The sequence below is a fragment of the Lycium ferocissimum genome, chromosome 3 (assembly GCF_029784015.1).
Source record: "Lycium ferocissimum isolate CSIRO_LF1 chromosome 3, AGI_CSIRO_Lferr_CH_V1, whole genome shotgun sequence".
Taxonomy (NCBI): Eukaryota; Viridiplantae; Streptophyta; class Magnoliopsida; order Solanales; family Solanaceae; genus Lycium; species Lycium ferocissimum.
This window is the reverse complement of record NC_081344.1, coordinates 61119242-61136404: the sequence shown is the minus strand read 5'-3', so window position 1 is coordinate 61136404 and position 17163 is coordinate 61119242. Positions and strand designations below refer to the sequence as shown.

The window sequence follows — 17163 nt, the reverse complement described above, 5'->3', positions numbered from 1 at the left end:
TCTTGGAGAAGATTCTTGGTGGTAAATCCTTCTAATCTTTTTGCTATTCCATTTCCCCTAATCATCTTAGAATCCCTTTATCTTGATAGTTCATTAAGTGATTGAAGATTAAAAGTGGGTTTAATAAATATTCTTTCTAGGCTTCTAAATCATGAATTGTTGGTTAGGTTAGTTTCTTTAAGCATTGATTGATGATTAGAATCCTTTATTTCATAACTTATTGCAATTAGAGGCTAATTTGTGGAATTGGAAGTTAAGAGTTTATCTCTGAAATTTTGGGGTTTTTTAGAGAGAATCCAAAATTGAGTGAATTGTTGATTATTCTAGCTTGCTATTGATAGAAATTGATCACCTAGAGGTTTAATATCATGTTAGGACCTTTAGATTCTAATTTCACCCTTCTAGTTCATAAACACTGATAGGTTGGGGATTTGGATCTTGATAGAAGTAGGGTTTTTTTTTGTGTTCTTCTTGATTCTAATTCCATGTGATTCGAATATGCTTAGACATTTTTTATCTCGAGGATTAAAGGAAAAGAAAAAGCTAAGGGTGATTATTGGTGTTATTGTTGTTCGGCGCTTAGGGATAGGTTACGGTTTTACGCTTTGATGAGAATTCATTTAGCGAAGCATATATTTAGATGATATTGTCGAATGCATGTAAACCTTCGGGTATGAAGTTGGGTTGAATATTGTTAGATTAGTACTTGTTGTGTAATTGGGGTTAGCCAACCATTGTGTTGCGACTTGATTTGTTTTATTGTTGTTGGCTTGATGCCCCGTGGTGATAGTAAGATATTGGAGGCTATTGATATATCTTGATCATAATTTTGTAGTATCTTACTTATTGATGTTGATCGAGGATAGAGTTATATGGTTTGTGTAGTCTTTTCATGATATTGTTGGCGTCATCGTACTTGGATATTGATCTGATATTGATATTGAACTAAATACATTTGCGCGTTAAATGCTTGTGATATCTTGTTGATACACGATGATACTAGAAAACATGTACTATAGCGGTTTTTTATGACAAATAATATGTAACCATTGAAATATATAGTATATCGCAACAGTTGGAACCGTTGCAATAATCCGACGGACCTAATGACACAGTTCTAAAATTAAACCGTTGCATTAGTCACAAAACCATTGGGGTAGAGTTATATATGGCAACGGTTGTAGAAAACGTTGCGATAAATTCCCTGTGGCTATGGTTGCTTGAAAATTAAAAAAAAAAAAAAAGCTACAGCAATAGTTCTTTTTCCCCAAATATTTTCCCTCCACTAATTTCACTATACCCGCCAAAGTTTTTCTTTGTTAATTAAAAATTAAATCCTAAAATGTGTCTAGGTATAAAACTTATGTATAAACACAAAGGCTTCTCCAACGGCGAAGGGCTTCATCTCTGACCAGGCAAGGTCAATCTTCTTCTCCTCTGTATTAGCTTTTCCATTGAGTTCTGGTGAATGGTTTTTGAACAAGCTTAGAAAATACATAAATGGGTTTCAATGAAATTGATTTTGTTGGGATAAAATGGTTATTAGCCTATTCTACCTTCCATTCTTTATCTCTATTTCCTTCTATTCCAGAGGATTAGCTAGATATTATTCCGAATTCTTGATACTCTTAGAATAAAAAGTCTACAAGCCCATTAGACTCTTAGTAGTAATTATTTTAGTTGCTGTCGTTCTGTCCTAAAGAGGTAGTGAAATAAAACCATGTCACTACAATTCTAATGCCTTACTTCTTATTGAAAGAAGAAAAGAATTTTAATACCTGACAGCCTATGGTGAATCTTCAATAGAGATTAATGTTAAGGCATGCTTCCTAGTGTTATTGATTTTGTTCTTGGAAACAAGGGTCATAATCTTAAGTTTTACAATTAAAATTTTCTGCATTCTATTGTTTTTAATTAAGACTACTTTTCTTTGTTTTGAACAATAGTCAAAGAGTTTTTATAACACCTGACATTCTCAACTTGTTTTGCTATGTACTTAGTTTTTCACCTTTTGAGGACGAGTCCTGATAGGAAAATGTGGTTTATCTTAGATTCTCATAGCAATGTTTGAATATCAACTTTTTTCACTTTCGTTCCCAGTCATTATCAGTAAATCAACCTTGATTATTTGGTATCCCTTTATTCCCCTTCTTCTTTTCCCCCCCTCTCATTTATGTAGCATTTATTCTACTACTTCTTTCATTTACTGACTACAAATAAAGGCTAAAGTTCTTTTACTCTGTTTTCTTGTGTTTGGTGTTAACCTTGATGAAGTATGGGGTATACAACTACCATCTCACCAACCTGCTAATTGAGGAATTAATTGTGGGTTTTAATTCATTGGTTTCTGTGCTTGGATCTAAGAAACAATTATCGGGTGCTAAAATTATAGCTGCTGATTACAAGTTTGATTATAGGATCATCAGTGATGCTTGTAATAAAAAAATGCAATGGAAGGATTAAATCGATAATGGAACTGTTAAAATTGCAGGGTGATGAATTGCTATTTCTTAGTTGGAGTAGTTGAGATATTGATGTTTGTTAAATGATACAAACAGTGAGAGTCCATTGATCTAACCTGTATCTAAATCATTTTTTTGATTTTATAGGTTGAAGAACTAAGCAGCTTCTGATTGAATTTGGTACCCCATTTGAGAACATCTTGTTGGATTGTATGTATCTTGGAATTAAAAGCCTAAGTATTTTAGTCCCATCTATTGATTTTTTTTTTCCAGTCGTCTCTTGTTTTTGGGTTGCTTGGTTAATTGATTCTCATACCCAACTATATGAACACTCCAAAATTTAGGTGTATATAGTATTTGATGCTTTTTTTCTTGGGTAATTTTTTGTTTTGGTTGATTTTAGGAAGGAAATATATCAATTCTCAATCACTAGAGTACATACATATGTTCTCCCTCAGTTATAGTGTTTGATGCTCTTCACAAAAAAATCATAATTGTTATGCTCTTTTTATTTTGTTTCAATTTCTTGTTATGTGGGTTGATTGCTTTACTAATCCTCCGGTGCTAGAATATCAATACTCAAGAACTTAAGTACATCTTATACTTCAGTTATGGTGTTTGATGCTCTTTTCCTTCCTCTTTTTTAATGCAAAAAAATTAGCAATTTTGATCCCTGAGCTGTTCAATTTTAAAGTAAGCATATTAGTTGTAACTTTTCTTTCAAACAATTAGTTTTTGGTGGCCTCGGGATTATGAAAGTGGGTCTGCATCAATTGCTGTTCATATAGTGAAAAACTAAGATGCATTATACTTCTTTTTTTGTGGTACAAAAAGAAAAGTTGGAAAGAAGTTGATGTTATATCCCGTATTTTGTACATTGGGACAATCCGAGCTCACCATGATAGGTTAAGGACAAGATTATTCCGGGATACGAGGTAGAGACTTTTATTTGTTTTAAGGCATAAGTTGCTTATGATTTTATTGGTATGGAATATTAAGGAAAATTTGGGGTTAAAAGTTAATTAAGGAAGTTATTAATTCATGAAACCAAAGGGCCAACTGGCCGTGCAATATGGGGTGTGAGCCATGGTCCACATGGATGCATAATATATGTAGTTAAAAGATGACTATTAATTATATTCATCATCTTCACCCATAGAAGCTAGAGAACCTTGGAGAAAAACAAGAGAAGCCATAGCGATAGTAGAACAAGGTCCATGAAAAATTGATCAAAAAATAATTTTCTTGCAATTCAACCAAGTGGAAGGTCTTATTAACGTGGAGTAGTTGTTGGAGTCAACAAACCATTTGTTTGTGCCGTTTACAACCACTAGCCAACTTGTGGAGTTAAGTGGAAAAGGTAAGGTTTAATCTCGCTTTTCATATGTTATGAATGATTTGTACATGTTGTAGTGTGTAGGAATGGATGGGAATCATGAAATTTGTGTGGTGGTGGTGGCGAATATGGGTTGTTTTGTATGCAACAAGGAATGAACTAATTTTATTTAGTATTTTGGTTGTTGTTGTTGTGGATTCTATGTTGATAATGAGAGTTTAATGATTCAAGTTGAAGTTGTAATTGTTGTGGGCTGTTTTAGAAGCCAACGTGATCTTAATGTAGTTTTTGTATTGGTGAGAATGATATTGTTAATGTGTGGATTGTTGGTGTAATTCATGAATTTGGGAGAGAGGAATGTGTTGTTGTTGTTCTTGTCGGGTTTGGGGAGGTTTCGGGTGAAGTAGTATATTGGTTGGGTTGTTTGAAATATTGTGCGGATTGTTTGAAGCGTTCTTGAATCTTGATTGAACGATCTCGGATTAGTACTTGAACGTGCGAGCGTTGATGTTGGCTTGAATGTATGTAGTTGAATTGAATATAAATGGAATGTTGCCAAAGTATGTAGAAAAGAGTTACTAACGTTAGAATGCGTTTTGAATTGATTGTTGATGTTGTTAGTATGGTTGTTGGTATTGTTGTTGATGATTTGGCCGAGTTGAATTCTCGGGGTTGTTGAATTTATAGGGGAAATGCTGCCCAAATTTCTGTAGATAAAGTGCTAGTTTGGGATTGAAATCCTAAGTGCCAATAACTAATGTTAGTATTTAATGACATTGTTGTAGATCTTGGGAAGCCCGAGACTTAAGTCGGATTAGCTTAGGAAGCGGACGAGGTATGTAAAGCTTACCTTTCTTTCTTTGGCATGCCCTAGATGTAAGTATGATACGATACGAGCCTTGGGGTAACTCTACTCTTAAGATCCGAGCATGTCTACGATTCTTATTCACTTCTTGATATTTGCACTCTTAATGTAGTCGAGCTATTGCCCTCGAATCTTTTGTATGTCTGGATAATGAATGTTGCATAAAGAGTTTTTATTCATAAAGTGTTCTATAACGTGTAATGTCCCTAACTTTCATATATGGTCTCGGATTGCTATGATATGTTCGTAGAGGATTCTATAATGAATAATGCCCGTAACTTTCATAGGCGGGCTCGGATTGGCTTGATACATGTTTATGATCCCTGAGACGTTATGTGACATATTTCGCAATGATATTTCAAGAATCCCGAGTGTGACTATTATTCGGATACTCGAGCGTTGATTTGTCTACTTATCTATCGAGTCTGAAAAAATGATTTATATGCATATGGTTTCTCACTACTCTGCTCGTGCGAGCTGTTATTACTTCTTTCACTGAGTCCCGGGCCAGGACACGTATTCGTGCACATTCCATTGCATTATTCACCGAGTCCCTCACTAGAGGGTCGGGACACGTTATATGTATATATATGATGATATGATGATACGGGGATGGCGGCTAGGATGGCATATGATGATTCCTTTTACCGAGTCCCTCACTAGAGGGCCGGGACACGTCATGCATGCATTCACGAGTCCCTGCTGGGAGAGCGGGACACGTTATATATACAAGTATATAAAGATTTTATTTACCGAGTCCCTCACTAGAGGGTCGGGACACGTTATATATATGCATATGTACAGTATGATTATCTAATTATGTTTCTAAGTCCCATAATGAATTGGATATGATATTGACATGTATGGTTTATGTTTCAAAGGCAAGCCTTGCGGTTTTCTGGTTATTGTACTATTTTTCCATACTCTTGACTTCAGTATGATCCATTTCTTGTATTTAAGTGCTTTACATCTTTCGTACGACGTATTCGAAATCTTGACTCCGCTTTCTTACTGGGCCGCGTTTCATGCCGCAGAGTACGGACGATCGTTTTGGTGATCGCCGGTTTAGGACATCCATTATCTTTGTCTTGGAGCGCTCCCTTGTCCAAGAACCCATATTTTGTTACGATTCCTTCGTTGTATATATGTACGTTTATTCGGGGGTACGACGGGGCCCTGTCCCGTCATATGGTTCTGTGATTACTCCTAGAGGTCTGTAGACACATGTGTGGGTTGTAAATAGTTACTGTTCGGTTATGTCTATTTGGTTATGTTTTGGGCGGTCCCACTTGCCGTGGTAGCCTTGTCGGCTGCATGTAGATATGTTTTGACATGTTGTGTATATTATGATAGCCTTGCCGGCATATGTGCGAAATGTATATATATATGCGACGCTTTGCCTTTCTGTGTGTATAAGTCCTTATTTTGCTCGCTGTGGACTGACTATAGTTAGCAGGTGTGTACGAGTGCCCAGCTCGGGCACTAGTCACGGCCTACGGGGTTGGGTCGTGACAGTTGAGCTCTCCTAATGGGCTTTCTTCCTCAATATAATGCTTTTAAAGAATATATGTCATTCACCTAGTAGCAGTAATAGCTACTCAGCCTATATAAATCCACTGGAAAATTATCTCCCAGAAGAAACTTTCATTAGTCTAAATTTTCATAAATTGATTAAATTATCTAGCTGAAAATTAATTATAGATGTCTTAAAGTAGGATACTTAATTAAGATATCTTAAAGACCCCGATTTTCTTATTAAGAGTTTTCCAGAAGATAGATTTCATGATAGCTAGTGTGATATATTTAAGAAAGCCAAATTTGCTGAAGATATTTTATTGGTGAAAACTAAATTTACTTAATGTAAGTTTTAAAGAAAAACCAAATCTATTGGTGTGTTGTTCATAATCATTACTTGTGTTTCTTATCTTGTTTATTTGATTTTGGTGTCACATAGGATATTCAATATTAAATGGATAATGGAGATAAAAGTTGGATGGGTCTCCGGAGATCCACAAATGAGTATATTCGCGGAGTGGATTATTTTCTTGATAAGGCATTTGAAAGAGCTTCCCAAAGAAATGAAATATTATGTCCTTGCAAAATGTGTGCTAATTGTAATTGGCATTATAGAAATGTGGTGGAAAATCACTTGGTTGCTTATGGGTTTATCAAAGGCTACACCAAATGGATTTTTCATGGAGAAAGCTTTTCCTCGAGAAATAATCCACATCCAAGCAATGATGATGAAGCTTCCAACATGCATGACGATATTGATGGACTACTTCATGACACTTTTAGAGATGTTGAGGGTGACTTAAGGCATGAAGGAGTTAGAGAGGGACCATCCGAAGATGCAAAGAGATTTTATAAATTAGTGGAGGAAGGGAAAAAAGAATTATATTGGGGTGTGGAATTTCTCTAAACTGAGTTTCACTATTCGATTTTAATTGTTCAAGTGCATTCATGGGTTGAGCAATGTGGCCTTTGGAGACTTGTTAAAAGAGGCATTCCCATTTGCTCAGCTACCCGAGTCTTTCCACAACGCGAAAAATATGATAAAAGATTTGGGTCTTCATTATGAAAAAATACATGCATGCCCTAATGATTGCATGCTATTTTGGAATGACAATGCAAAGGCAAATAATTGTTCTTTGTGTGGCTCTTCTAGATGGAAGATTGTTAGTGATCATTTGACTAATGCAAGCTCCAAAATTCCTGCAAAGGTTTTAAGGTACTTTCTCTTAAAGCCTAGGCTTCAAACGATATTCATGTGTCCTGAAACAGCTACAGTTATGAGATGAGATGCTATTGAACGACCCAATGATGGGAATATAAGGCATGTCGATGGGGAAGCTTGGAAGAATTTTGATTCTTTGCACGAAGACTTCGCTAGAGATCCTCGTAATGTTAGATTGGGTCTTTCAAGTGATGGTTTTAATCTGTTTCGAACCATGAGCATTTCCCATAGCACATGGCCTATTATGTTAATGAACTACAATTTATCACCATGGATTTGCATGAAGCCAGAGTATATAATGTTGTCTATGATCATTCCAGGTCCTTCATCTCCAGGACAGGATATTGATGTGTATCTATAACCACTAACGGGGATGGAAACATACGATGCTGATTCTAACCAAACATTTCGATTACGTCCAGCCTTATTATGGACCGTCAGTGATTTTCCAGCCTTAGCTATGCTTTTTGGATGGAGCACCAAGGGAAGAAAAGCATGCCCAACTTGTAATCATGGTACATGCTCTCAATATCTCAAACATAGTCGTATGATGTGTTATTTGGGTTATCGGGTATTTTTGCCTCATGATCATCCACTCCGAAGAGATAAGAAATCATTTGATGGTAAGGAGGAATATAGACATGCACCTACTCGTTTATCAGGCATAGAAGTGTTGGAAGAGCTGCGTGAATTCAATAATGTGTTTGGAAAGGGCCAAAAGAAACGGCGTCAGGGTAGTGAGGGTCCATGGAAGAAAAGATCCATCCTTTTTGAATTGCCTTATTGGGCACATAGCAAAATAAGGCACAATCTTGATGCGATGCACATAGAGAAAAATGTTTGTGATAGTTTGCTTGGGACTTTGTTGGATGTAGCTGGAAAGTCAAAGGACCATGTAAATTCTTGCTATGACTTGCAAGAAATGGGGATACGAAAGGAGATTCAACCATTAAAAGATAATAATGGAAAAGTTTATTTGGCTAAAGCTTGTTTCTCCATGAAACCCGAAGAAAAGAAGTTGTTTTGTATTGTTTTAAAAAATGCCAAACTACCAAAAGGTTTTGTCTCAAATATATCACGATGTGTGGAAGTGGATGAGATTAAAATATCAGGATACAAGAGCCATGATTCTCATTTTATAATGCATTACTTGCTCCAGGTTGCCGTTAGAAAAGTGTTGCCCAAAAACGTTTCTATAGCCTTGATTAGGTTGGCGAACTTTTTTAGAGCCATATGTAGCAAGGTTATAAGGCAGAGAGATCTCGATACAATACAGTCTCAGATCAATGAAATTGAATGTGACCTTGAAAAGATTTTTCCTCCATCTTTTTTTGATATCATGGTGCATTTTCCTATCCATTTAGTAAATGAAATTAAACTTGGGGGTCCGACACATCTTCGTTGGATGTATTCCACTGAAAGAAACCTATGTAAGTTCAAGGGGTTTGTACGCAATCGATCTAATCCAGAAGGATCAATAGCAGAGGGATTTTTGGCTGAAGAATGCTTGAACTTTTGTTCAAGATACCTACATGATGGGGTGAAAACAATATTTAGTGCGGTCGCAATCGATGAGTGAATGAAAGGGTGAGAGAGAGATTTGTCACCTATATTCCTTAAGACCGGCCATCCAATTGGAAGTAAGAAAAAAAAAAAAGGCAAGATTTTTAACATGAATTTATAGTTATGTTTTGAAACACATCGATACGTTCTGTTCAATACTGGAGATGAACAAGTGGAGACCTTTATCAAGTAAGATCTGTCACTTGTATTATAAACTTCATTATTTATTTATATGATTGATCTTCTAAACTTCGTCATAATGTTTAATTTAAAATATGCGTGCTTATATGGAACATAATAATAATAATAATAATAATAATAATAATAATAATAATAATAATAGTAGATCAAATGCATGGGTAAGAGCACAAAGTCATAGTCAGGAATTTGGAAACTGGTTTAAAGAGAGAGTTAAAACTATTGAAGTGCCCAATCATTTACAAAAACTAGCTAGAGGCCCTAATACGGTGGCAAAAAGATATACTGCATATTTCATCAATGGATATCGATTTCATACAATGAAACGAGATGCCCGATGCAAAACGCAGAATTATGGAATGACTTTGTCAGCAACCACTGATAGTTTTGCTAGTGCGAGAGACCAAAATCCCATCGATGGAGAGGTTGTCTATTACGGAACTATTAAGGATATCATTGAGATTGATTATTGGGGTTGCTTTAGTGTTGTATTGTTTGAATGTGATTGATTTCATAATGAAATAGATGAATATGGGTTAACTCGGGTATACTTCAACAAATTATGTAGTACTGAAGACCCCTTTGTACTAGCATCTCAAGTGCATCAAGTTTTTTATGTGGAGGATCCAATTGAGAAAGATGTTTATTATGCAAGGAACAAAGTTCCTGTTGATTTGTATGATTTGGAGGAAGAGAATTGTCCTAATATTGGAGATACATTTTGGAGGGAGCCCGATGATGATATTGGTTCATCAAACAGATTACCCGATGTTGATCTCGTATGGTCGAGAGAAGATGTACCTGGTGATGTCATTGATATGCCATATCAGGCACAACATTCAGAATATATGGAAACATCAGAAGAAGAGGATGACTTTGATGATACTGATTGGGATTGGATGGTGACTGATGATTGAAGAAGGGACTTTTCAGCTTCTTTTAAATATATACAAATATGGAAACATTAGAACATTTTTTTTTGCATTTTCTTCTCTGTACCATTGCTTTGAAAGAAAATGGAAAAGAATGTTGATCTTTCCCCTTTGATTACTTTGTAGTGCTTTCTTTTTGGGTTGCAATTAATTATTTTTCTTCACGTCAATCTTGATTTAAATTTCGTGAAGTGTGAATTACAATTGAAAAATTAGTAGTAGTCTCTTCTTGTCATTGGTTACCTAGGTCTTCATGTCTCTCCTACTCTCATGGGCATCATCGAACATCTTGATTCTTACATTTCTTTTTTTTTAGGGAGCTTATTGAGGGTTTGCGACCGATTTCTCTTCTTCAAGCTACTGGTATGGTTATTTCTTCTTCTTCTTCGGGTTCTGCTTATGCTTCTACTATTGCTTTTGATTCAGCATTTTTTTCTATTTCTTCTGCTGCTGCTACAACAGCTGCTGCGACTGTAATTTTTTTCAATTGCTAAATCTGGTAAGTTTTCTCCCCTGTTTCTTTTTTTTTCTTTTTCTTGCGTCGTGTTGTCTGTGAACCTTTTGTCTTCCAATATGAAATATTACCATTTCAATGGCCTCTCTATAAAGTTATTATGACTGAGAAATTAGTGGTATCTTCATTATGTGATTTTTCCTTTTACCTTTACTTTCACATGTGAATTTCGGTGTTGATTTGCATAACTAGGCCAAGAACTTTTTCTTGCCTTTGCCACTGCAACATGAACAAAGACACAAATATATATCATTTTTCTACAACTGTAACTATGAAAAGGCAGAATATATGCTCTGATGATTGCCTATATGCATCTCAAATATCGTAACTTTAAATGTGAGTCACATCTCTAGATATTGGACGGGTATCTTTTCAACCTCCCTTTGGTTGATCCGGAGAATTGAATATGAAAGTAAGGTTAATTACAGCAAGTGAGAAATATTAAAAACAAATGTCTGAAGCTGCTTTCCCCACCAATCAATTTTTATAAGAGGACTTTTCTTTTTCTTATTTGAAACTGTTCGCAGATTTGCAATATGATTAGCATATTTGTTAAATTTTCAAATCTCTTCTAGCCTAACATAAACACTTCTAGATAATAATTCATCTTGAAGTTACTTTAATGATATCTATTCTTCTTAACACATAACCTCGCCAGCATTATGTTGTAACTCTATACATAGAAATGAGAAATAGTATGGCTTCTTGCTGTTATTGGAAATGGTATGTGTCCAAAAATCAATCGGTCACTATAACACATGCTCCTTTTCTCAATTTCAATCTCTTTTGTTGATTGGTATTTATTGCTTGTTCAAGGTACTTAAAAAACTCCCTGTGTTGCGATTCTTGAAATGCAAAAGATATAAGCTTGGGGACTATAGCTCGAGCTCATGGAAAATGATGAACTAGGATATGCTTGTGTTGTATTTGAAAATACAAACAGTTTATACATTTTTCGAGTATGGTGAATATAATATTCAAATACGGAGGATTCCACGAGACTATGTAGCTATGTATATTGCACATTTATTAAGTACATATGCTTTTGTGCTAAATTAATTTAGATGTTTAGTTGTTGGGAGTGGCGTAAGAAAGTATTGAATCATCTACATGGGGTGCCGTATCGTCCTGGATTTTCTGCAACTGTGGAAATGGATGACCAAAATTAAATCACTAAACTAGAAATAGGAGATTCATTTATGTTATATCCTTATGCACTTGGAGTCCTAAAAAGGGGAGGACCGGGAATCTAGCCATTTGTGAAATGTTGACTGGCTTGAAACTCACCCTGGTTACACCTTTGTTAGTTGTTCATTACATAGTTAAAGTGTTGCTATGAATGTATGACCATTATTCCTTATGCTTACGCCTGTGCATAATCTTTTAATTGATAAGACTGCTGGCCAAGTCTAAACATCAATTTTAAATGGATTGTCTCAATGCAATTTTAATTGGTGTCTCTCTGTGTTTTCAAATAGGCATTACTTGATAGTCATGACGCAGCGAGAGTCTTCAAGACTAAAGAATAAAGCAACAAAAACAATTGTTCTAGCTGGAACACTTACGTCTTTGGCAAATAAAAGAAAGTTGTCGTTGGCCAGAGGAACAACTGTTCCACCTAGTTCTATACGGTCAACTAAGGAGCGTCAAATTCTGACAAATGTAATAGAAGAACATTAGCTACTAGCGCCACAACATCCACAGGTAGGAGGTCATATACAAACTGAGTCAACCACCCCTACAACACAATCAATAGAGGAACAAGTGGAATTGAACTCTACTACTCTTACAGGAAATGAACAAAGCGATGAACAAGGCAAGAACATTTAGGGTTTATTTTGAAATTTTGACATCATGTTTCAATTACAAAATCGAATAACAATACTAATTTGGAGGTTATCTTTGGTTGCATACTATTGTAGGCTCTTCCACTCAAAAAAGAAAAATAGGTAAAACAAAGATGCTACGTGTACATGGAAGAGATGAACGTAAATTGATTGAACTAAATAAGGACGGTCAACCAGTGGGTACTGGTGAAGCTGATGTGACAGAGTTGAGCAACTTCCTCGGTACATTGGCAAGGAATGCGACCCTTTGTCCTCTTGATATAGAAAATTGGAAGAAAATTGACACAAAAAAGAATTTGTGGGAATATACCAAGGTTTGAAGTTCCCAATTCATTTTTTGGTGGAATCTGTTTCTCATTATTTGCACTAACCCATTGACACAATCTTTAGGAGAAATATAATATTCCTGATATTGCAAAAAAATGGACTTTGGGAGCAATTCAAAATGCTTGGGGAAGGCGTAAGCATGATTTAAAAATATATCACTTTGATCCCTATGACAATGACGAAATTCGAATGGAAAAGAGGCCTTACGTTGTTCCAGCATCTCAATTTAAGGAACTTCTTAAATACTGGAACTCAAAAGAATTCCAGGTAAGTCTACTACTTACTATTGTTTTGTATGCCCCTCCTTCTGATCAGGGATAGTTTGGTCCTAGTTTTCCTTCTTTTCTTATTCTAACTTGTAACCTCCTCTGATCTATGGGAATATAACTATATTGTCTCAATTCTCTATCTGTAAGATTGCTTGCTAGCTGATAGTACACAATTACATTTTGCAGGAATGATATGAATGATTTTCTTCTCTTTTCCTTCATTCTAAACGAAGTATGATATGTTTTATTCTTCTATTCGCAGCAAATGTCCAAAACCAATGCTGAGAATCGAAAAAAGTGGAAGAATCCACATACTATTGGAAAAAAAGCTTTGCTATGGTCCGCAATGATTTGGTATGTGCTCTTATTTATCATTAAATATGAACTTGTTGTTCTTGAGAACATTTTTGATATCCTCTTTCAATGTATCTAGGAAAAATAGAGGGAAACTTCTGATCCTCTATCACTTAAGGAAATCTTTGTGGCTACAAGAAAAAGAAAATCTAGTCGATCATACAAGGATACAGATGAAGATACAACTAGAAAAATTGTGTGAATTCTATTTAATTCTATTTTGTTGAGTTAATTTATTGTTCTGATTCACTTTTTATATTTGTAATTGAATTCTCTCTTTTTTTTTTTTTTTTTGCATTCTAGGCTAAGATGGAGAATATTGAAATGCAACAAAGTGAAGATGGTAATGAGTCGATTAATGCATTTGTATCCGTTATGGGACCTGAACATTCAGGACTTTTGAGATTGTATGGACGAGGGGTTACAAAAACTACTTTAAAGGGGAAAGTGGGACATTTCGACCCTCCTTAACTGCAACAAATGATCTCGTGCAAAAGATGGAAGAGAGGATGATAAGATTAATGGAGGAAAAACTTGAGGAACAAAAGGAACAATTTGAGGAACAAAAGACCACGATGAGACAAGAAATTGCAGAAGATTTCATAACAAAGATTCAACGTTCCGGATTACCAATCGATGCTAAAGTTTTAGCAACACTGGTTGAAGCTTTCTCAACATGAGCACCAGCTACTCAGCTAACTCATCGTCCTTCTAGTGGTAGCAACAATCAAGGTCAGAGTCCTTTTTCATTTCATTTTGCTTCTACTTCTTCTGCTGCTTCTACTTTTTCTTTTTTGCTGGTACTGTTGCGACTTGGATCTTCTTCTTGGTTTTTGTTAGTTTAAAGAAAAAGGCTTTGCTGCTATTGGGGAAAAAGGGTTATATTTTTTAGTTTAAAGAATGGAGCTGAAATTGGTTGATTGCAAGTCATTTTTTTATTTAAGTTAGTTAGTCATGATTTATTTCTAGTTTGTCGAATCTGTATGGTTTCAAGTCAGTGCAAGTCTTGTGGTTTGTTTTAATTTAAAGAAAAAGGCTTTGATGCTATTGTGACAAGAAAAAGGTTCTCTATTTTTTAGTTTAAAGAATGGAGCTGAAATTGGTTGATTGCAAGTCATTTTTTTTATTTAAGTTAGTTGTTCGTATGGAGCTGTATGGTTTCAAGTGGTTGCTATACCGGTCGAACTCGTTCGTTCAAATGTTATCCATTTAGTTCAAATACGAGTTGACGCTCAACAAGTAAAATAGTAGAAACTAAGTTATCTTTGTTGGAATTTCTTCTCTATTTTCCAGTATTGAAACAATACTTTTTTCCGAGGATTCTAATGATATTCTCGTCTAGCAACTGAAATGGAACTGATTTGAAAAAGATGTTTAGTTGGAAGTATGGGTCAGTTTTTGGCTTTCAGAAGTATCAAAAATCACCTTTGAGCCGGTCTCTAGAATGATGTATGTTTAACTATGTGAGACATATAAGTCTAAGATTGAAGCTTTCTTTTCCTTGAAAGCCAGAGAAAAATATGTATAAGAGCCCATTTGGATGATTTTATGACTTTGGAAGATGAGTTTGCAAAAACCATAAGTTAAAATAATTTTGCTTATTATTTGGTTGTTTTGGCTAAAAAATAAATTCTTAAAAGCACATTTTTTATTTTACCCAAACACTTTAAAAGTACTTAAAGGTTATTTTGGCTTAAAAACACCTAAAATAAACCAATCCAAACAGGCTCTAAATCTGTCCACAGTTACAGAATTTTGCTATCCATTTTGTTGTTGTAGTTGTTGATGACTTCTGATGTAGGCAATAGTATATAGTAGCGTGTGTTGGTTGCGTAAGTATAGTGATTACCAACCATGTTTTGGGTGTAAAGTAGTCAACTTTAATGAGGTATTCATAGGGTCATCTCATTAATTTGCTGTCTAAAAAGATAAAAAAAAATTCAATGTCAATTGTAATGTGTATGCATCATTAATGACAAGGAGAGCTGAATTTTAGGCCAAGAGAAACGGAGGTAAATATATCCTGATCATTACATTATTGTGCAATTAGAATCCATTGATTTGGCGTAAGGTTCTTTAACACTAGCCAATAAATTAGGTCGTCAATGCCAAATTAGACCAGTAGGTAGTTTTATTCTTTTTTTGTCATAATGAAAAGATATTGCATATTTAACCAAAACGAACTACAAGGGAGCATTGCAAGTGTTAACTGCAGATTCTAAACAAGGTTTATCTTTCTCTATACCAGAGAGAATGTATAGGTGGTAGTTTTCATGAAATTTCTTATTAGTAAGATAGTAATTGCAGTACTTCCAGTTTCTTTAGATTCTATGCAAGAAAAGTATTATAGGTTTCTCTCTACTGTTTGTTGGAGGATCATTTGTTTTCTTGTGGTGAGTACTATTGTGGCTAACTGTTGCAACTAATTTGGATGAGTCCAGAATTTTTCTATAAGCTATTGTCATGGTCTATTTTGATTATATTCTACCTGTTCCATTTCTAACTTTTGAAAAGTGAATGCAAATTCCTCCTGTAATTCACGCATACATGTTGTGAAAGCATAATGTGATGTGATATGAATATCAGTACTTTCTAATCTTTGACTCATTATATCAAGGCCAGGGATTCATTGATATCCTTCTTTTTTTACTTGTGTTGGTGGGAGGAAACCTAAACTAACAATTGTATTAGTACTACTACTTGCAAATTAGAAAATAAAGAGGCGACAGGGCATTAGTTGCAAAATTTTGTGCCAATGTCTTCACCTGGGCAGTGTTGATGCTCTGCTAGGAGAGTGGTTACTTTTATTTTCTATCAAATATTGTATTAATCATGGTTTTTGCACTTATTCATTCATCAATTTCTAGTGAATCAATCTTATGAATTGGGCATCTCATTTTATGGGTCTTTGATCACTTAACAGTTTTTTCTTTTCTTTTTCAAACTTTCTTTTTTCTTTTTTCGATTCTCTTATTATTGTTCCTTTTGAAATTGTAGGGGAAAGAAATTTTATGGGTGAATCCACCTAATAAGAACTGATCATGTTCCGTACTGGGGTCTAAGACACGCAACATAATAGTGTCTATAAAATGGGACAAGGAGTGTATTACTCTATAATTACGCCCTCTGGTCCATATTATTATATGTCTTAGTTGATTGGGCACACCCCTCAAAAAATTCACTCATCTTTAGAAGGTAATTTTATTAAATTAATCTTAATTAAATAGCATCTATATATTATGATTTTTTTTTTAGTTATATAAAATTCGCTTATCTAAACAGAGGTAAATTTCGGGGAAAAAAAATACTACTTTCTTGATCATGTTAAAAGAATATTTATTTTAGATTAAATATAAAAAAAATTAAATACCGTATAATATGAACCGCAACAATACATGTTACATGTACCATTTAATTTATGAATTTTCAAAGATTTAACTTCTAACTAATTCTTATTAAGTAATTTTATTCATGTCCTTATTCGTAATTTGACGTTTAGTAAGGACCAAGGGGTTTATCCAAACCCCCTTCAACGAAAAATTACACTTTATATACAAGATGAAAATTATTTTTTATGTATATATAGTAGATTTTTTTTTTAGTTATATAAACTCGCTTTATCTTCGTTTATCTACTTTCTTCTTTATATTTTTAGATTAAATTAAAAAAAATTAAATACCGTATAATATGAACGCAAGAATACATGCTAATGTACCACCTAGTCAATAGCTCAACATGGATAAAACCCCTTCAACGAAA

At 34.7% G+C, this 17163-nt stretch overlaps 1 long non-coding RNA gene across 1 annotated transcript; it reads left to right on the top strand.

Annotated features, from left to right (window-relative positions):
• The first annotated feature begins 13371 nt into the window (after positions 1 to 13371).
• On the top strand, positions 13372 to 14300 carry LOC132050337 (uncharacterized). Its single transcript, XR_009413385.1, has 3 exons — positions 13372 to 13404; positions 13484 to 13600; positions 13708 to 14300. It is a non-coding gene; the product is annotated as an uncharacterized LOC132050337 (long non-coding RNA).
• Positions 14301 to 17163: the final 2863 nt, after the last annotated feature.